This window comes from Amia ocellicauda, chromosome 2 (genome assembly GCF_036373705.1).
Source record: "Amia ocellicauda isolate fAmiCal2 chromosome 2, fAmiCal2.hap1, whole genome shotgun sequence".
In the NCBI taxonomy this organism is placed as follows: domain Eukaryota; kingdom Metazoa; phylum Chordata; class Actinopteri; order Amiiformes; family Amiidae; genus Amia; species Amia ocellicauda.
Window position 1 is genome coordinate 62649933 of NC_089851.1, and position 22288 is coordinate 62672220.

The following is a 22288-nucleotide window of genomic DNA, read 5'->3' on the forward strand; positions in this document are numbered from 1 at the left end:
CAACTTGTACCAATAGTCACAAAACCACTAAAGGTTAGAGATGATTGGTTGAAAGATGGGGTCATTCACTGTAGTGTTGAACAGCGTGTTGGGCAGATTTAATCAGGAGTAAAAATCTGCCCCCTCTTATTTAGACTGGATAGTGCATACAATTGTGAGGACTCATCGTGTTTAAATTTGCAGAATGATTGTGGATAAACAGTCAAATTTTAAATTAATAACAACAACCCACCTGCCCAAAAAATTAAAAATAATAATCTGTATCTACATGAGACAGCTACAATTTGCTGCAATGTTACAGTTTTCCAATTATGGCCAATTTCTATGTTATGCAAGACACTTGTATAGAATTCAGTGCATTTCATTTCACACGGTCCACACGTGGTTTTTAAAGTTTTCTTTGGACCGACGATTGTGTAAGGGGAGGCTTGTGTGGCTGAATGAAATTATAATGGTAGAAATCATTATGAATACAAACAAGGCAAGCAAAGCAGGACATTAATAAACTGTGACTGTAAGTATGATTCCATTCATCCTTGATTACCGTTCACTGTGGCACCTAATCCGATTGTCTGCTGTAGAGTGTGCTCACCTTTGGGTGTCTTTCACTGCACGGTTTGAACTATGTTTTTATATGACATGTGCACTGGCTCATTGAACACATATGTCCAGTTGTCAGGGCACTGTTTTTTTTGCCAAATGCCCTGTTTCCATACGTCCCCTTGACAACTATTGCTTTTACTTTATAAATGCATCTGAAGGCATCAAACTCAAGTATGTTGTGCATAGAAAGCAAATGTTCATCCCATTCTGTGGTTAAGGATATGTTTATGATACGATTTTGTAGAGCATATAATAATCATTTAAAAAAAGCAAAATCCTCAGCCCAATTTCTCAACTGTTGTGTTCAGAGCTTAGTGTATTATCCCATACTAAATCAAGGATCAAAACGTACCAATATTTGAAAGATGGTCTCATACAAACCAATGGAACACTACTGTTATTTCAACTCTGGGAGATTAAAGAAGTTATCCTCGAGGTAAGTCGTCAATAACTCGATAATTCTTCTGTAAGATGATTCTATGGGCCAGACAGGAAAGGGAATTATCCAAAGTGTATTGCCTGTTAGGTTGAAGCTTGCGGTTTAATAATTGATTAATGAATCCCAAAACACTGCATTTGTGTTTATACCTGTCTAGTTGATGCTTTATTGGTGGTACACAAATATTGTGCATCTGAGTACACAAAGAAGGCAGGCCACACGTTTTGAAAGGGTTTAGCTCATTTTAAGATGACCTCAGGCTTTTACACACAAATGAGAGCAAAGGTCATTTGTGTGTAACAGCCTGAGGTAATTTTAAAATGATGTAAAGGTTTTATATAACTTAACCTATCCAAATCTGATCTCTTCTTTCCCCTCACATTTTCACCCTTTTCTGATCCCTCTATTTCAACTACTCTGGAATTTCCTTCTGCTGAGAATCTTGGGAGTGACCCCTGACCCTGCTCTGACTTTGGTTCTTGACTACCATTGTCTTATCCGGACTGCACCGATCTACCTATGGACTCTCATCTCCTCTTCTTACACTTCCTCCAGACCACTCCGGTCTTCCTTCACATGAAGATTCGTTGTACCTAGTGTTTCCAGCCAGGGGACCCAGGGAACCGGGGCACTGAAAACCCAGGCAGCCCGGATGATTTCTAAACTCTGCAAGCCTGGGTTTGGCATAGGTATAAAACCGGGGTTGACAGGATTTTTTTTTTTTTAAATCATACTTGCATGCACAGCGCAGCAGCGAACTCTTGTATACTTTAGTGTATTTTTTCATTTGGTGAGAAGATTGAAGCAGGAATGTTCATTCACTGACCTGTTGGCAAAATCTGTGATATAATTGAGCACTATTGCAAAATACGAGGAGTTCAAGAACAATGTTCCGATCCAAGCTCAGTTTGGTTCTACTTCCTACAAGAAGTAAACGGCCAATCAGCCAAATGCAAAAAGTATACAAACAAGATATTGCAAACAGCTGGGGGCTCTACAAGATCACTTCAGTTTATACAAATGATCAATACATAATAACTATGTGAATTAATAAATAATAATAATAATAATAATAATAATAATAATAATAATAATAATAAGTAGAATGCTAAAGTTCCTGGAGAAACTTTGTCTGCATGTGAAAGTATGTTTGAGTTTGAGCACTGTAGTAAGTACAAAATACTACAGTATACTATAGTACAAAAGTGTAATATGGTATAAAACAGTGTATTATAGCATGTTTTGTACTGTAGTAATATTGATAATACATCACAAAGTAATACAGTATACTATAGTATACAACACTACCATAGTATGTGTTGTAGAACTGTAGCATATTACAAGGTATTACAGTATTCAAGTGTACTATAGTATATCACAGTATAGTACAGTATAACAGTGTACTGTTGTATATCACAAGCTACTACAGTATGCTGTAGTATAATAGTGTATTATGGTATAATAATGTGTACTACAGTATGTGTTGTACTACTGTAGTAATAGCTATAATACATCACAAGGTAATACAGTATACTATAGTATAAGACACTACCATAGTATTTGTTGTAGAACTGTAGTACTGTAGTATTTGTTATACTATACTATAGTACATGACAAGGTACTACAGAATACTATCAATCGTATGTTTAGGTTGCATTTAGTATTATTGACAATGAAAGAATGATTATTATTATTATTATTTTATTATCTCTTGGCAGACGCCCATATCCAGGGCGACTTACAACATAAGTGCAATACAAAGTGATATTGTGAAATGTTATGGGGCCCTATATAAAGTTGTATGATTTATTATTATTATTATTATTATTATTATTATTATTATTAAGTTGGCCTTTGTAAGTATGACAAAAATATATTTTTAAATATGTAATACTACGCAGGCTAATATGATTGTAACCACACAGGAGAAGTATAATTTGGAATAGGAGCATCATGAATAGTATGTAAAAGTATGCAGCTTAGTAATTGTATATGGCAGGTACATTCATATTTTTAGTCATAGTATGTAAGTTAGTATAAGTAAATGTCAGTTGTTGTTATTAGTACTACTACTAGTAGTAGTAGTAGTAGTAGTAGTAGTAGTAGTAATAGAAGTAGTAGCAGTAGCTGTTAATATTAATAATATTAATCGCAACGAAAGAGATTGAATAGTTTAAATACATTAACACGTAGTGTCAGTACTTATAGAGTGGACATTGTCAGAGGGGACATGCTTTATATAGAACACGTTTCATGTGCTTTAAAATACCATGACTATTATTACCGGACTGGCACTTTAAGGCAGTGCAGACTGGGAAGGGGGCGTGGTTTAATTAGGAAGTGAAAAGCCGTTTGTTTAGAGCACTTGCGACATGTTTCCAGTCATGTAGGTTTTTTTATTCGATATATATATATATATATATATATATATATATATATATATATATATATATATATATATATATATATATAATGTGATTGTTGGGCTATCTTCTGCTGGATTGTGAAGGAAGGGCTCTCTAATGTTATATCTGGCACTATTTTGTGGGAACTTTAAGCTATTTTAAACTAGGCACTTTCTAATACTATAAATAAAGGAAGGATATGTTCTGACAAACTAGTATATGATTACGGTCTGCTTATATTCACTTAATATGAACTTAAAAGGCAGGTATCTACCAGTATACATTCAAAAGATAAGCGTTTGAAGTTATATTAAACACATGCATGTAATGTTAAGCTCTATTAACACAGCGCAATGGGATACTGCGTCGATGCGTCGCACTGTATACGTTCATCCCAATGATGGCGGCTCCGGCTCCCGGGCATGCTGAAATGAGACGCACACACTCCTGTTTTTCTCTTTCACACACGTTATGGTCGTATGCATCACCGAGTTGTGCATGTAAATTTAAATATTGTGCTACTATACATACTCGTATTGTCTCTCATTTCAGGAATTAAAACATCTACCTCCATAGTCCAGTATTGGACTGTTGTGGAAGCTATTTGATGTAGAAAAGCCTGTAAACACTGAATTTAATGTTTACTTTATTTTGCATTATTTATCAGAAGAGTTTAGCACCTTTCAAACCGAAGAGTAAAACAGCATTGTGTTTTGAAATCAATGTAAAAACACCTGTTAATATATACACTATATGTCATAAAGCCCTTTATTTTTTTCACGTTTTCTATTTGTTTTATAACGGCCATCTCAAGTTATTTTAAATAGAGCATTACGCAAGATGAGGAAAAACTCAAAACTTTAATAAAACACTTGTATTTAATGCTGGAAATATTTTTATCCGATTAAATAAAGCAGTAATCGACAGATTAATCGATTATCAAAATAGTTGTTTGTTGCAGCCCTAGATATAATAGGGATTAATACCATAATAGTTTTGTTACCTTAGGGTCTGAAAGGCACGTAGACGTGGGCTGTACTTTAAACAGGAACAGGCTCACATATGCCCTAATAATCAGTACTAAAGTCACGTATATACGAATTTAATGTGCTGTTATTATTATTAGTAACTTAATTGGTATATGTATTAGTATATAAAACCGTATTAAATAATGTAGTATATATTATATGATATAGTATGATACAGTATTGTATGGTAAAAGCTTCAAGCAAGGTTAAATCATATAAAACATGCTATATTATAGGGAATAAACTGATGTAGACTTTTTTCTAACAAAGTCTTGTAGCACAGTTGTGACAAGACTGAATAATGTAGCGCTCTGGGGTCTTGCAAGAGATGAGCCCGACTCATATTTCAGGATGCAACAACAAGTCCCTTTTATTGTTCAATTAATTAAACACTGCTCACATGCCCTGCACACACCAGTACACACTGTCACACTCTGCTCCTTCCTTCTGCTTCCTTTGTCTTTTTATTCCCTCTCTACACTCCACCCACCGCACCACCTCTACCCATTAACCCCTACAGTGCGGTGGCATGCTACATTGCCCCAACCCCCCCCCCAAGCTTCATTCGTCTCGAATGTTTGGGCATCAACTATTTACATATAGCCGATTAACATTTTTTTTTTTTTTTTTAACATAACAGTAAATCAGGACAGGCCTTATGGGCCCTTGTGGCCCTCCTTGGTTGGTGTGGGGCCACAGTTCCACTTTTGCCAGGCACAATGCCATCAGTAGTCTCCTGTTGTCCCAGCTCAACCGTGGGACACATGCATTCCTCTTCTTCCTCCCCCACTGGAGCAGCGTTAGGCGTACACTCTGGGGAGAGGTCACTGGGGACTATGTCCCCAGGTGCAACCGGTGAGTTAACCCCCTCTGCCGCCCCATCCAGAACAGCCCGTGGCACGCTCTCCTCTGCGGGGTCGTCAGTAGTTGCAGCAGCAGCTCCAGGAGGAACAGGGGCATCCAGATCCTGAAAAAGTGCTGGTAAGTCAAGGGATGAGTCTGGCATTACCGAGATGGGGCCTTGGATATTCCTCTCAGCCGCCTCCTTCAGACGATATGGCGCCAGCTGATCTTGATGTAGTATGACCCTCCATTGCCTGCCTGACATCTCCACCCAGTACACTACATCTGAGATCCTCTCGAGTACTGTACACGGGCGCACCCAGTTTTGGGCAACTGCCTCGCATGGCGAGTAAACCCATACCTTGTCACCCGGCTCGAAGTGAGTCTCTCTGGCAGGCACATCATACTGGCGTTTTTGACAGTTGGACTGCGTTCTCATATGTTGTCGTGCAAACTGATTAATCTTATCAATGCAGTCCTGTAGTTGGTGCACATGCTCCAGTCCCGACCCTGTAGTGGTGTCCTCATCAGGCGGCCTGCCATAAAGCAGTTCAGTGGGCGTTCTGAGCTCCCGGCCAAACATGATGGACGCAGGGGTGCAGCCAGTAGTCTGATGGACCGCAGTCCTGTACGCCATGAGAACAGAGGGAGGTTGTGTGTCCCAATCACGCTGGTGTTGCTCCACGAAAAGGGATAGTTGTACCTCCAGAGTGCGATTGTACCGCTCCACCATGCTGTCACGCTGGGGATGCAGAGATGTGGTGCATGTCTTCTGTATTCTCAGAAGTTTGCAGACCTCCCGGAAGACACCGGACTCAAAATTACGTCCTTGGTCACTGCGGAGCTCACCTGGCACTCCGAAGCGAATGAAAAACTGTCCCACAAGAGCTTCTGCCACAACTGCCGCCTCCTGGTTGGACAGTGCATAGGCCTCAAGTCATTTAGAAAAATAGTCCATAGCAATCACAACGAAGCGATTGGACCGCTCCGTAGACAGCAGAGGCCCGAGAATGTCAATGGCCACTCTCTCCATAGGCTCACCTACATTATACTGGTGCATTGGAGCTCTTGTTTGCTGCTGGGGCCCTTTTCTCACTGTGCAGGCATCACAGCATCGACACCAGCTCTCCACATCCCTTTTACAGGGCTGGATAGCATTGGGTACCACTAACTGCCAAACAGTGCAATCTCCCACCGGCGCCCACCGTTTCCAATAGAGCACCCTGTCTTTCAATTCCAAACTGTTCCACTGAGCCCATAACACCTTCACTAGGGCCTCTGACCCTCTTGCTTCTAATTCACAAGGGGTGCAGTGTCTCTGTCAGCCTTCTGTAGGGAAGCCAGTTGCTCACTTATCCACTCCTCTAAAGGTGGCGTGCTCTCCCCAGCGGGCAGACCATGGGTTGGGTCCTAATTCATGGTGGATTGTGTCGCCTTTTAGCGCCGGCTGCTGCAGTTGCCATGGTGGGACTTGCCACTTTAAAGGCATTTTTCTCAGATGTGTGAGACAGGTTCCGCCTCGTGATCCTGATGGCTGCCATGAGTGCTGCTGGCCTCTCTCTGGCTAGATGTGTTTCTTTGGGCAGTTGGGGGCCACGTGATCCAGGCGGCCGCACACCTGCAGTTGTATGTGTCCATGTCTGGCTCCCAGCCAGTACTATAGTGAACACATCTCAATGCCTATGGAAGGACAGCTTTCCAACCTTCTGTCACTTCCACCGCCTCAGGCCCAGTGGACGTGATCAGGCCCAACTACACTTCGGAAACCACTGCTCATCAGAGAAGTGCTCTATAATTAATGAGCAGTACACAATGGCTGTGTATTGCTTTGGAACTCTTAGCTACATGTTATCATTTCCAGACAGCCTTTATGACGACAACAACTGACTGTTGCGCTAAAACTGTGTCTTACTTGGCTTGTTCATGATCCACTCTCCGAGGGCAACACACCCTTTTCTGTCATCACTGCGCTTTATCCACAGGATGGGCCATTAGTGATGAGTATTGCACCTGTTGACCTGTTGGCACATAGACTGCTTACTGATGCATTACAGACTCTTCCTGATTCCTTGCTCAAAACCAGGATGGAAATATAGCATGGACAATACTAGGTGCAGCTGGGATCTGCACAGGTCAAAGACCTCCAATTAGTTGGAGCACTGTTTTCATGTTCTTCTGCTCGTTGTCTCTTGTAGAGTTTCTGCTTTCTGTAAATGTTGTTATTTCCAATGTCTTATTTTCTCTGCACCAAGAATCCGGACAGTTATACCAGACTGTCAGAAATACAGAAATGACCACACCCTATTATAACCCGTAGACACACATTTTCCATTATTATATGATGGCCTTTAATCACCACCAATCAAGCACCTGCTTACACTTTGCCGACCATATCAGGTAACTGCGTACACATAGTCTTACTGATACACACGCTGTGACTACAGGGATAGAGATAGACGATACATAGCATGGGGGGGACTTTTCGGTTTTCCGCTCATTTCTTTTGCTGTACCGACAGGAGGGACTGATGAACTGCATTTCTTTCCCTGTGTGTCTGTGTAAACAAGGTCACTGTCTCGCGGCCTTGCTGTGCTACAGTACTGTGCCATAGTGCAACCCTGATATCCAGAGGAACAGAGTCTGATAAGAACCCGTTTTCTCCAGTCATTTGGGCTTGGTATATTCAATAAGCCCCCCCTTATATTAAATATTATGTATGCCTTAATTCTCCCCGGTTTGACTATATATGGGTCTTCCTGAGAAGTTGTCAGGCAGAAACCAAACTTACGCTCATCACGGGACAGACATGTGGGTCCTGTTATCTTTCTCTCCTGTCTGGTCTGCATAAAAGTGCTTGTATTTTGTAATTCTAAAACTGTTCTTGAGATTGCCTCTTGAACCTCTTCCTTGCAGCTGCTTGTAATAAAAACCTTTGATTGGAAAAGTATATCTCTCTCTGGAATTTCTACGACTGTTCAGTTTCCTATACATGTTCTATAGTGACCATCATTGTATCTGCCACCCGTAAAGAGTTATAAGCCTTCAAAAGTTGAAATGTTTTTTGGCAATATCCCATGATCCATAGCTCAGAAAACGGATAGCAATTTTGGAAACTTCATACACAGCTTCCTATCTATGCTCAATAGTAACATGACTGATAAAAGCATCCTTAAAGGAGTAATTAGCACTTCTTATTCTTGTCTTTTCTTTTGTTGTTTAAACAACCATACGCCTTGCACTGCGCTATATCTCTATCCTGGCACGCATATTGTTCAATGAAGACTCGGCTTGAGGGCTGTCAACACCAATATGTCACATTGACCTTTGAACTGGGTAAATAAATGGCAGTATGGTGGCGCCCTCGAGTGTTACTTGACGTGAAACGTTGACAAAGACACTTGAACCATTGGGTTATGTGTGCCTTGTTGACAATACTACCAGCATGATCAAAAGTAATAATTCGATCTGTATAAAATATCTAGCACCTTGTTGTTTTTGACTACAGGTACCATTTAAGTCAACACAATCTAAGGGATAATAAGGGTCAGCTGTTTGAGTCCTTTGGGTAACAATCAGACCTGATTTGGCCAGTCCTGCTCAACACTAATCTGACAGACTCTGGCCCTGACCTTCAGGGTGAAGTGGTCAGCACAGGTTCTAGAGACACATCAAGCCATAATCAAAAGAAATTCCTGAAGACCTCCGGAAAGAAGTAGTTGATGCCTATCAGTCTGGAAATGGTTACAGCGCCATTTCTAAGGCTCTGGGGCTCCACCACTCAGTCAGAGCCATATTGTCCAAATGGAGAGAGTTTGGGACAGTGAATCTTCCAGGAGTGGCCGTCCTGCCAAATTCTCTCCAAGGGGTAAAATCATCCAGGAAGTCACAAAAAACCCTAGAACAACATCCAGGGATCTGCAGGTCTCTTTAACCTCGGCTAAGGTCAGTATTGATGACTCCACCATCACAAAGACACTGTGCAAAAATGGGATTCATGGCAGAGTAGCAAGGTGGAAACTACTGCTCACTAAGAGGAACATGAACGCTTTGCCAAAAAGCACATGGATGATCCTCAAGAGTTCTGGAACAATGTTCTATATACAGATGAGTCAAAAGTTTAACTCCTTGGCCGACATTGTCCCAGTTATGTCTGGTGAAAACCAAAGTAAGAACCTCATACCAATGGCCAAGCATGGCAGTTGTGGTGTCATGATTTAGGAAAGCTTTGCTGCATCAGGACCTGGATGCCCTGCCATCATCAAAGGAACCATGAATCCTGCTGTGGATCAGAGGATTCTATAGGAGAACATCAGGCCATCCGTCTGTGAGCTGAAGCTGAAGTGCAGCTGTGTCGTGCAGCAAGACGATGATCTGAAAGACACAAGCAAGTCTAAAGCTGAATGGTTGAAGAACAAGAATTTAATTTTTTGGAATGACTGAGTCAAAGTCTTGACCTAAACCCCATTGAGATGTTGTGGCAGGACCTGGAACGAGCAGTTCGTGCTCAAAAACCCACAAATGTCACTGAGTTGAAGCAGTTCTGCATAGAGAAGAGGGCAACAATTTCCACACAGCGCTGAGAGAGACATCAATAACTAAAGGAAGCATTTGGATGCAGTTATTGCTTCTAAAGGGGCAAATACTTTCTCACACAGGGGCATTGGGTGTTGAATAACTTTAATAAATAAATGAAATCACACTTGTGTTAATTGTTTACCCAGGGTCCCTTTTATCTAATATTAGGTTTTGTTTGAAGATCGGATCACATTCAGTGTCAAAAATATGTAGAAATGCAGAATATCAGACGAGGGGAAATTTTCATTTTTTCACAGTCCTGCAACTCTATTACTTTTGCACATGTTTGACCGTTGTAGTTGGATGTATGTGTATTGTATTTCGGACGGATTGTATTTACTGCACTTTGTAATGCATTAATAATGTTTTTTTGTCTATAAGTACAACTATAAGTTGCCTTGCGAAGTCATAAATAATATGTACTCTAAAGAAAAGCATACAGAAGAAGCAAACAAGATTTAATGAATTTGCAGAAACCTGTGCTTTCTTTTCAGAGCAACTTTCTTCTCTATTTTATGTTCCATTGCTCATTCATGAATGTTGGCAGTGAGGTTACAAATCATATAGACGAAATCATAAAGTGCCTTTGTTCAAAAATGGTTACTCTCTTTAAGGCTGCGGGAATCCTTGTGTAAACTTTAATAATTTAAGCAACATGTCTGTGCCCTAGATCTTTTATTTTTGCTTTTACCCAATTTAAAATGACTGTTGCATTATCCATGAAGACAAAAAAGAAATGTATAAAAACACACATGCATGGCTTACAATACCCAAAGTAGCTGCAGCAATTGTCTGCCGCTTAGAAGAGTTGGCTGCTTTGGCACTTTCAGTAACCTTTGGAGCGCAGAACTTTATTTTTTTGTGTTTGAATGATTCAGCAGGTTTTTATGAACATGCACTTCATTGACAATAAAGGCAGACTTATGATTAAGAAAAAAAAAATGCATTTCCTGTGTAACCGAAACTGTAATTATAGCAAAGTCACACTTATGTACTTATTTAAACACACATATGAGAGTAAGATAAATAACCAGATGTGTTGCAAAGCTATGGGTGGGACTCCAGACATTGTTACTGTACTGTTTTTTAACAGTGGGAAGGTGGATTACGGATACAGTTAGCATGCTTCAGATTCAATGATAGAGCTCAGCACAGTCAGAGACTTAGGAAAATAAAAGCGTTTAACACAATTTAAGGAACAGTGAAATACAATTTAACACAGTAAGTGATTTAACTGGAAAAGTGCCCAGAATTTCCACTCAAGTTCAGAATTGCAGTACTTGATCCATCATGTTTATTTAAGTGAATGCATCAGTAGGACTTAAGGAGATCTGCACACTGTGGAGAGCAAAGGGTTTAGAAGGAAACAAACCCCTCATACACGCGAATAGAGAATTGAGTCGGTTTGATTTCTTTTGGGAAATATTTCACAGATTTCTCTTTCTGACAATAAGATTAATTTCCTTCAATGGACTCTGCTTTATTCGATCATAATGCAATACAGTTGCTTAAGGCATTTTTTATACGATCTCAGAAAAGATACCAACTCGAAATAAACTGTTTAATCCAGCACTGGCAGTATAAATGCTATATATAAAGGCTGCATTCAACACATACAACATCCATCCAAACACCCACTGACATATGATGCATTTGGAAAGAAATGATAGATAAATGTTTGAAAACATGTAATATAATTATGCAGAAGAAAGGCCGCACGCTTTATAAATCCAAGCCTATTTCTTTGAGTCATTCTTTCCCCCCAGTAGTCATTTTATCTTTAGAAAACACGCACCAAATATAAACATCTACATTTTGAAATTCAATTATAACATGACTTGTTTCATTTTAGACTAATACCACATTAAAACTAAAACACATAAAATAAAAAACTATGCAGAGGCAGCGCATAAATCAGTCCAAGTTTTCATCCACATCCCATTTACACAGTATTTATGCTGCTATAAATATTTCAAGCAGTCCAAACTAATATTCCTATAACTTTACTCTCTGCGGTCACACGGGTGTGGAGATATTTATGGTGTACCAGTAACAGGATGAAATGTGCTTGTTTCCTTAATGTATTATTTTATTATTCTTTCCTCTGATGGTGAAGACTGCGGCTCCTCTGGCACTGCAGTGTTTTCTCAAGCTGTGTTTCACACTTGGGTAATTTGCAGAAAGAGTGCGCCCAATTGTTCCCTTTCGCTCGATGTTGCAGCTCAGAGTCGCAGTACAACGTGGTTACCATCTCCAAATACTAGCACAGCAGCTGCAATTGAATCAAGGAGAAAAATTAGTGTTGGCAAATGTATAGAGACACTTTTAATACCCACTTCTAGTTTAGAATTCGTTGATATTGATTGATAATTGTATGATTTCCTAAGAAACTGTAGAGATTCCTTTGAAAGTCTATATGATAGCAGCTTAAAACCTACCAATGCAAAATGATTGGTTGAAGCTACAGCTGGCCTCTTGTTCCTTGATTCCTTGTTGGAATTCATCAGTTACCTGGAGATTCCTTTAGCTTTCAATAATCAATAGCCAATACATATCACCTACCCTATGACGACCTAGATTCCTTATGGGAGTGTCATCTGCAGTTTGAATACATTACTGTGCCGTTAAGCAGACAGTGCATCTGGCTTTCTGAATTGTGCCTCGTAGCGTCTCAGCTGGGTCTCAGTTTAGCTGTAATGCCCTCTGCTTTCCACAGTCTCCACCGGACGGTTCACATGCAAATGGCAGATCATTATTTAAGCAGGTTCCCAGCAGTGTGGAGGACACAAGCTCACAGCAGAGAGAGATGATTACAGTGGCCTTTATGTGAGAGAAAAAACACATCAAATCTTGGCTAGAGTTTGCCAGAGGGCATGTGGGAGACTCTGAAACCAAGTGGAGGAAGATTCTATTGTCTGATGAGACCAAAACAGAGCTTTTTGGCTTCAATGCTAAGAACTATGTTTGGTGCAAGCCTAACACCACACATCATCCTGAGAACACCATCCCTACCGTGAAGCATGGTGGTGGCAGCGTCATGCTATGGGGATGCTTCTCTGCATCAGGGCCTGGAAACCTTGTAAAGATAGAGGGCAAAATGGTTGCAGCAAAGTACAGAGAAATCCTGGAAGAAAACCTGCTGAAGTCTGCAAGAGACCTGGGACTTGGGAGAAGATTCATCTTCCAGCAGGACATTGACCCCAAACATACAGCCAAAGCCACACTGCAGTGGCTTAAAAACAAAAAGGTCAATGTCCTGGAGTGGCCCAGTTAAAGCCCGGACCTCAATCCAATTGAGAAAATGTGGAAAGAGTTGCTGTTCACCAAAGGTCCCCATCCAACTTGATGGAGCTTGAGCAATTGTGCAAAGAAGGATGGGCACAAACTGCTGTGTCCAGATGTGCAAAGCTGGTAGAGTAATTGCTGCCAAAGGTGCCTCTACCAAATATTGACTGAAGGGGTGATTACTTATGCATTCAATTATTTTCTGTTTTGTATTTGTAATTAATTTAGAACAATTTGCAGATCATATTTTTCACTTTGACATTATGGACATGTTCTGTGTTGATCAGTGGCAAAAACTCCTGATTAAATCCATTCTGATTTCAATGAAATGTTGAAAAGTCCAATGGGGTGAATACTTTTGAAAGCCACTGTACTTCCAGCCTCCTCTGCAGCGATGAGCTCCAAAGCCACCGAGATTCAGCCCACTGCAAGAGAGCTGAACCCCAGAGATCCCCGGCCACCCGTCTGAGACTAGGAAGGTGTTCGTATTAAAGTCAATGGCAACAAACTGCAGGGCGTGACATTGCATTTAACTCGGCGCAAAATCAATTTCATCTTTTCAAAGGGGTGGGCGGGTGATTAAACTAGTCAGTTTGGATAGACTGATACCTATTCCTACCACAACGAGTCTGGGCATCCCATGTCTGCTGATCACTGGTTTAACAAATTGTAAAAGTACATTTTATGCCACAAACCGTCTGGTTTTCTAGAAAGGGACTAACTAGGAAGTAGGGCTCAAAACTAGAACCTCCCTTAAGGTCCCTAAATGAAAGTTTATAATTCAGCCACAGTAATCTAAATGAAGTATTGCAGGTTACAGGAATCAGGCCTTATGTAATTGACCACCTTCTTATACCCCTTTAAAAGCCATGGCTGGGCTTTCAGTAGTAAAGCTATACTTGAACGCTTGCTCCCACACAGACACCCTCCTGTGGTTACATGCAATCACTCACAATCACACAATCTCAAATGATTACACACACGATACCACAACAAACACAATCAAAGACATGTATATACATAATGAGAAGAGGACATACAACTTGTAAATCATACAACCTTATTGTCAAATATATATACACAAATTCATATACCTTCCAAACTGAGAAATTTAGGATTGTGGTAAAGGACTTATGGCCTGTGCTCACCAAAGTACGACAGATAACACGTCCATGCTGACATAGGGGCTGCCGTGCCCAGGGGTTAAACTGGGTAGGGGCCGTCCACGGCTGAGCTCCAGCACATAGGCTTACGACTTTCATTTGTACATTTTCAACTATATATATATATATAATTTTACACCTTTCTCATTCTTACTAATTCAAGCAATGATTCAAAAGTGTTGCCTGTGTAGCACATAATAAATGAGGTCTGCCCCTAAAGTTTACAAGATTATGTCAGAGCTTCATAAAATCTTCGATAGTGTCATTCACAGGCCAATTGGAGTGATGGTTTATGCTCCCGCCACTTTGGCATGAAGTGTACATAAGGTTTCGTTTAATTTATGTTTTTTTGCACTCGTATTATACAAGACTGCAAGTTCGTTTCCTACGGATGATCCGATATCAAAGTTTCAGAGGTAAAAGATATGAGTGAGGCAAAGAGGAGGAAGCTTACAGATGACTTCAAAAGGTAGGCTCGGTCTGCGTTAGTCACTACTTAACATGTACAGTAGGCTACCTGTTTGTTGCCACAGGCTGAGATTTGTGAAGCTAAAGCCTATGCTTTTTAAACGTTTTTATTTGTGAAAATAAATAACGAAATTTGGAACTTGACCCCTAGGTCTTCTGAACACATAATATTTTCTCAGGTACGCTAGCTTACTAGCATGTATAGTGCCTACACGCCTGCTGTTCGAGTCCGTTTCATGTCATGTGGTGTTGGGCGGACTGTTTGGTGTGTTGCGGACCGGGTACCGTGGGCCAATCTGTGCTAGAAAGTCCAGGACCACTTTTTAGTCCCAGTCCGCCCCTGTATGGTGTACTTTTTTGACGGACAAATGCCAACCTTTCTTATCTGATAAAATTGTATTTCTTCATATAAAAGTGCCAAACTGAATAGATGAGCTCATTCTGGTTTGTTGTTCCTCAGCATATTTTCAATCTGTTTAAATAATTTCAATGCAGAGTCGAGCAGAACAGGGCCGGTGATGAGGGAGCAGCAGAGGACTTTGAGGAGTGTTCTCTATGATGGACTTAAGTGTAATGAATTGAGCATATTTTGAAGTTATGGAATTTGTTGGGCTCCCTTTGATGGACCTAACTGTGTAAAACTTGTATATTGTGATGCTGTAGGATATAACTCAATTCCAGTTTAATTGTCCTAATAAAAAGACTAAAGACAAAATTTCAATCTTATTACCCCAAACCTGACCAATTAGAAATTGGAAGGAAAGAATTTACGATATCGGGCAAGGCTGGCAGACTGCTTCGACTTGAGGATGGTTGCAAAGCTTCCAGGTTTTTGGTGGAGAAGTTCTGGTTCTGGTTCCGTTCAGTCTTCCTGGATTTTGTCTGCTTGGTTTCTTCTCCCAGGTTGTTGTTCCACTCAACTCCACTCCACAAAACATGCTAGTTGTAACTTTCTGTTTTTATATTTTTTAGATAAAGAGATTCTAAATTCTTTCCTTCCAATTTCTAATTGGTCAGGTTTGGGGTAAAAAGATTGAAATTTTAATCGAAGCTGTATTTGCCATTCCTCTCTTTTGATTTCTACAAAATGTGTATTGGGGGTGTGATGTATTTGAGGAATGTGAAAAAATGTTTCAAATGTTACTTAGAGTTCCTAACTCTATATTGTCAAGATTTAGTTCTATCAATTACATTTTAAAGTCCCTCAAAGCATGACCTTACAGCTGATACCAAACAAGGTAGGTGTTCTTTTTCAGTAATGTTAAATTTCTTCTTGGAATTGCAGGGGGGGCTGGTCTGATGCCCATGTCAGTGCATGATGAATTAGGATGTGTGGATAATTGTCTTATCAAATGTTAATGTTGCATTGTATGTGAAATATAAATGGTCCAATGGCTGTTTTAGCGAATGCTGTTTCTTTTAAGATTAAACATGGCTTATTCATGTTTTGGTTCTGAGGTAGAATTACTTAAGTTAGTTTTAAGTCACCTTTTATTGTTTGTTATCAAACTGAAGAAGAAGTGGGGTAACACTTATGTTACCAGCATGTAGTTTGTATTTGGGTTTGTTGCCCTGGTCTATGGAATATATAAAGTACCTTGAATGTCTGTGTTTCACAAAATAAATCTTCAATTTTAATGTGGTGCTGGTCTCTGGAGACAAGGCACAGCCAGGGGTTAAATTGGGATTTGTTATGTGGGGGGCTCTGTGGTTTCAGGCTTTCGAGGGGTGCACATGTGTATGCAAAGCCTACAAAATCTTATCAATTGACAAACTGTAAAATATAACAAGTTGAGAGAGCCCTCTGCTATGAGCACTAAAATGCTGATCAAAATCATTCTAGGTGCAATCTGATGATAATAAAATCTTTCTGTAGGCCTGTGCCCTCTCCTTTGTGTCAGTATCAAATATAGGAATGATGTAACCATTAAAGGAGAGAATATAAATACAAAATATTAAGAGTAGAACAGTCTTTTTATTAGGAAAATTAAACTGGAATTGAGTTATATCCTACAGCATTACAATACACAAGTCTGCATAACCTAATCTCAGTCAATCACACAGGACATTTACAAACTGATGCTTAAACAAAACAAAAAACATTTTGAATTTCTACACATAAATACTGGCTGTTTTTATTTCTATAAAAGCCCAGCGGTCACACTGCAGCGCCTGGGCTGAACTGAAGGCAGGGAGCACTTCCTCACACAAAGACTGCTGGATAATTGGAAAGGACTCCCTGACCATCTGTCAGAGCTAATTCTCCAGGAAGAACAAGCCTAAGATTTCACAAAACACCAGTTTGTGCTTTTGCACTCTTTCATCTCGAGATGCATGGCGTCTGAAAATGTCAAGGTCGACTCTTAAATTAATATCTTCAAGTGCTTCACAAGTTGTGTTGTGTACTTCCAGCACAGCATTTCTTTTCAACTCGGTTTTACAAAGCAACCCTCATAAAACTTAATGGGAAAGACCTGAAACAAAGCTGAATAACACTCACTTCAATTGAATGCTTTTTCAATGCAGCACTGCTACAGATACTGTATATATAAAACTTAAGAATAGATCTACAAAATGATCATTATAAAAGCTAGATCATATTTACCTGATTAGGTGAGGGTAAATCCTCTTAATACAATGATGAATGCTGCTGTTCCTAACCTTTACAATGGTGTTGGTTTAACTTGGCACATGCCGACGGGGTCATTTCGCATGTGGCAATTTCAGACACTGAACAATAAAATTGAGATAATGGCACTAAGGCCACAGGAGCCTTTTAAATTGGGAACAAAGCCATTAAAATACACAAAAACAAATCTGCGGGGTGTCTCTCATCATCGACATCACATATAGTCAAGCTGCACAGTTCACACATACAAAAACCACTCACAGCGCGACTACACTGTTGCTATCAAACATGTCCATCATAAATTTGGGTGGGTTTCTGCTCAGAATTATAAAACAGTATCCCCAAAGCTGGAAAGCCATTTGAAGAGCAAAATAATGGAAGATATTGACTGTTGGGTTGGAGTAATTCACAATGTATTAAGCAAAGTGGGTCTGTGTATTAGTCACCCATATGGACACTAACTGTGGTGCGGAATGGGAGTAAAGGGAAGGAAAGCAACAGGTAATTAAGGGTAAAGCATGGAGAGGTAATGTAAACCACAATACAATCCCTGTAAAACTGTGACAAAGCAAAATATATGCATTTGAATGCCTAAGGAACACCTGGCAGATTCCCACACAAATTCACTGGGGTTAAATGTAATGAGGAAGTTCTGACGAAATCGAATCAGTGAGACAAAACATCCAGGTCGTAAAAAATATTAATATTTCTCTTTTCCAGCAGCACCTAAACCTTGAAAAGACCTCGGGCTGCAGTCTCTTTGTCGCCTGGTGAATTGAACCAATTACCATTTGTTTTCCTTTTATTCCACTTGGGCATCATTACAGAGACCAGAGTACCTGATGAGCGATTTAAAGAGGGGCTAATGATCTCCCGAAAGTTAATGTGGGTTTTATCTAGTTTATGTGAGGCTGGAAAATAAAATTAGAAATGCCAGCAATTAGCATGTTTATAAAGAGAGGATAAAGCTATGCATGTGTGAAAATAACACAATATGTAATAAGAATAAGTCACTGAAGATTGAAATAGAAAGACTAGTTTTCTTATTTTTTCAATACAGCTGCATTACATTTAGTGCTCCAGCTATTTAATCTAAAGCCAGACCTATCTCTGTGTTAATCTCACTGTAAAAAGACCCCTTGAACTCCCGCCTGCTCAGGCAATGACAAAGCTGTAAGCTATACAAGCCCTCGTTGTCTGTGCACTGCATAATCAATATGATTCTAAATTAAACCCAGACCATAAGGGATAAAAATAACACTTGCAGACAGTCACGTCAGTCACACACAGCAAAAGACGCGCCCTATCTTTTCATGGATCACATCGGTAATTCATTATACATTAATTACTGTAAGGTATGGAATAATCAATATGAAACACTAAAACAGAATATATTAATTCCTGCAGCCCCGAATAGCCATGAAAGACCATAAATACTACACCTATTAGAACAGATATTCACACATCTGATAGCTAGTTAAATGTCCACATATTTGTATAGATTTATATATTTTAAAATGTATACATGCAAATATGTACACACTATTGTTGTTATACATACATTGTAATAGAAATATGTAGATTGTATATGTTTAAGATCTGAATATCTTTCTGCAGCCCCACATAATTGTTGGTATTATGTTTATTATGACTATAACAATAACATTAAATATAACTTGAAATATAAATATAAATATTATTATAATTATTATTATATTATTAATAATAGTATTAGTCATTTTAGCAGTAGCTGTAGTAAAATGCCATTTATTGACAGTCTTCTTTATTGTGCATAACTATATATTTGCTCACTGTAAACAAAATAAAAAGATAAAACATGACATAACATCTTAAAAGGTGGGAATCACGTCAGATCCATACTTATAGCAACCTATAGAGAATAAACAGAGAAATCAATATGCCTCAGCCCAAGAAAAAACTGGAGCATCTTTCAAACCGCGTCCTTCAAACTTCTCACAATGAGAATGCATATCCAGGGGGACTCTGGAAGGTGTGGAATGAACCCTGCAAGCTTCTTGAAAAAGTCCTTGCGAAAATACCTTGAAATGCTCTGTGCAGGCATGCGGTGTGACACATTGATTGGCTGTGGTACCTGGATTTCAACCTGGGCTAAAAGTAAATGCACTCTAAGCTGTCTGGGAACTGTTCCAGTAAGTCAGGAGAAGGTAAGTCTGAATGTCACCAGGCCGGGGCGAATGCAGAGCGTAGGTCAAACACCAGCCACAGCTTTTCTGCCGCGCAGGCTTTCTGTGGAAGCCTGTTGCATCAAAATGAGACCTCGTAATTGAGACGCGGGCCTGTCAGATCTCTGTTTCTCTTATTCATTTATGGGACACATGCAGTGAGGGGATCCCAATAAACGTCTGACTTTCATTCTTGCGAGTTAATCGTGGACGTAAATAAATTAAAGCCAATGCAAATGCGATTGGTTACAACTTAATTAGCACCAATCACCTTCTGTTGCAGGAGAATCATCCTTCGAGACTAGAGTCCTTCACAGAACAGCAGATCAAAGACTCCTCTGAGACCAGACCGGAATAGATTATTGCCACAGTCATTTTGGTGACTTATGCTTCATTTTGTTAAGGACCGTGCACGGTGCCAGCTGTTATTATTTGCCCAACGTTTTGCAGAAGCAAGCCGCTGACGGAAGTTCTTTGCTTGCTTTAGGAGGGGTTGTGTGACAGTACGGATTTAAATTTTTAAAAGACATGGACAGAAAATTAATTGAAGTAATATAAGCAAGATACATTTGTATCTGTTCATTTGTTTTTGTATAGGCTAATGCAATGTTAGGAAGAGCTGAACATGTAGGCATTCCATTCAAGAAAACACTTCTATGGTGGAAATAAGAAGTAGTGATAATAATAATAATAATAATAATAATAATAATAATAATAATAATAATAATAATAATAATAATTACTGCTACTCAAAGAACAATAACATGGTTTAGTCTGTTTAAAAGGGTGCTAAATTAATACAACTATTATTATCACTATATGCTGCTACAATCTTAATTGTTTATTTCTATCAAATATCTTCCCAATTCCACAGATCTGATGTTCTAGCTTTTGATGTTCCGGTCAGTCTACAAACTCGAACGCATGTATTTCCTCTGCTGGCATGTTGGCGCTTCTGGCCACTCTGGGTAACAGATCACAAATTGGGACAAAAAAAGCTGCTTCGACAGCAGAGATGCTAATGATTTGGGTCTGAAGATCATCTACGCCCTACTTTGAAGTGCCGGTGCCATGTTTCTGTGATTTACACAGAATGTTTAATATCTTCAGGATTTATTGAAGATCCACATTCTTGTATGTGATGGACATTCAGTGCCTTCTCCTCTACAGGCTTTGATAATACAGGTTTTGTCTGTTTGTCCCATAATTCCCTACCAAAAGCAAATCTAAGACTCAGGACTCAAGACCGAGTCAAATTGAAGTTGCTGTTCACCCCTGTTTCAAAAGCAATAATATATGGGAGAGACAGGCCTTCTGTATGGAAGCGTATTGCAGCCAAGTTAAAAAAATTGGATTATACTTTCTCTTACAATAGTTTCTTGTACATACAAGATACTTTTTCCTGTATGTCCAAGAAAGTCTCTTGTATGTATAAGATAATAAACTGAAGACGTATCACTTCTGCGTCATCTGCTAAGCATACATTTCTACTAGTTTATGCTTCAACAGTACTAGGAACTTGGGTTTTGCTCCATGTTTATTTGAATTACATAAATACGTGGACTCTCCTAAGAATATACATGTCAATTAACAAAATGTGTATACTTATTGAAGACGGTGCATGTTTTCAATCGCTCGAGCACATCGTAAGTTATCCCTTTCGGTTTCCAGTAACAGAATCAAAAATGTATATCTGTATTTCAGATATTTTATTTTATATCTAAATATACTGAACTATTCTGCAAGCGTGGTCCTTTTCAATACGTTAATGCGGTAAACAAACTGTTAGTAAAAAGTATTATGCTAAAGTATATTAATGTACTAAAACTATATAGCTACTAATATTAGTCTACATTGTATTTATACTGTTTCCAAGTATTTCAGAGTTTATATACTTTAAGTATTTTAATACTATGCACATACTTTTATACAAATATTAAGTACTGACATTTTTCAGACTTATACTTCTATATTACACACATGTATATTTTGATATACAGTATTGTTAACTATATTGACAGTTTACTTTAACATACTTCCAAAATAAACAAAGTACACATTCTCAGATAGTTAAATTTAGGACCAAAGTAGTATAGCGAAGTATTATTATTATTATTATTATTATTATTTCTTGGCAGACGCCCTTATCCAGGGCGACTTACAACATAAGTGCAAAAATACAGTAAGTACAAGGCATCAATCATTACAAAGTTCAAGATAATACATTTTACAAATTCCAATTTACAATTTACACAAGTACAGTAAGTGAGGTCCTACATCCTGGACGGTGAAAGCTAAGTGCTGTCAAGATGTAGGGTCACAGTCAGGGGTTATGGGAAAGGGAGCAAGGAGGAAAACAATCAAGAACGCAAGAAGCATAATAAAACTCTGTGAAGTGCTAACTAACAGGGATAAAAGGACTAATATTACAAGTACTGTTGGAAAGGATGTGTCTTGAGTAAGCGCCAGCATGAGGTCAAGGAATCTTCTGTTTTGACTTCGGTGGGCAGGTCGTTCCACCATTTAGGGTTCAGGGATGAGAAGGAGCGGCTCTGGAGAAAGGAGAGTGGAGAGGAGGTAGAGTTAGTCTTCTGGCACTGGAGGAGCGCAGTGGTCTGGAGGGGATGTATGGAGAGACGAGTGACT